Source organism: Myotis nattereri (assembly GCF_964212035.1).
Source record: "Myotis nattereri genome assembly, chromosome: 1".
NCBI lineage: Eukaryota > Metazoa > Chordata > Mammalia > Chiroptera > Vespertilionidae > Myotis > Myotis nattereri.
In genome coordinates this window covers 213050918-213051913 of record NC_138075.1, presented here as the reverse complement: position 1 = coordinate 213051913, position 996 = coordinate 213050918, and the positions used below count along the sequence as shown (strand labels likewise).

The window sequence follows — 996 nt, the reverse complement described above, 5'->3', positions numbered from 1 at the left end:
TGTATATTTTTTAATTTTGTCTCTCTACATATTAATTTACCTAGGATCTAGGTAGACAGTGGTAAATAAACTCATATATTATCTCTTCTTATGTGTCTTTCACTCTAATGGAAAAAAAAATATAACTTAATGTTAGGCATTTCCTATGAGCCAGGCACTTTTAGCACTTTATTTTTTATTTTTATTTTTTGAAGTACAATTTCCATCTATTTCTTCCCCAGAGAACCTTTCTTCACTCCATAAGGACTTAGCTCCTTACATGGGCTTGGTGGAGGTTGTGGGGCCGCACCCGCAGGTCTAAATCGGGCTGGGGGTGTTCGGTCCTTCCGGGCTTCGGTTCCTGACTCCCTTGGTGTGAGTGGCACAGCTCACACAGTAATGCAGCTTCACGTACAGCTTGGGAAGCACATAGGTGTCGAAGACACTCGCTTTGGGGATGTCCCTAAGGGCTGCGGCCTCTACTATGTTTCGAATGACAAACTTCTTAATGGCCTTGTCCTTGGGCAAGCACTGGGCGCAGTTGATGCAATGAATAGGCTGCACATGGCCTCAGTCTTTTATTCCTTCTTTTCTTGGTCATCTTGGAAAGGAGGACCCAAGAGAGGCACTTTTAGCACTTTCGATAAAAGTACAGAGTGTCAAAGGAAAATCACTAAAGATTACACAGCTCATAAACAGAGAAACCTGGGAAATATAACTCCACCATGTGTGGTCTCCACCACTCTGCTATGGTAATTTGCAGTGTGGTAAGAGTTCTGAAAATAAAAAAAGAAAGTGGGGCTTGTTAAGAGAAAACAAAAAAGAATAAGTAGGAGAAGAGGGGGGTATTTTATGTAAGGAGGTCAAGAGAACCTCAAGGAGAAAATGAGGTAGACAACCATCTAGGTAGTTGGGGAAGAACTTTGAGGGGACTGGAAGGCAAAGCCTTGCATGGGAGAAGCACCTCCTGTATCCAGGGAACAGAGAAAACAGCCTGGGTGCTTTGCCCTGAGAGGG

At 43.4% G+C, this 996-nt stretch overlaps 1 pseudogene across 1 annotated transcript; it reads right to left on the bottom strand.

Moving 5' to 3' along the window:
• Positions 1–206: 206 nt before the first annotated feature.
• Positions 207–580, bottom strand: LOC308529907 (small ribosomal subunit protein eS26-like; annotated as a pseudogene). The gene has a single exon. The product of its transcript is annotated as a small ribosomal subunit protein eS26-like (transcript).
• Positions 581–996: the final 416 nt, after the last annotated feature.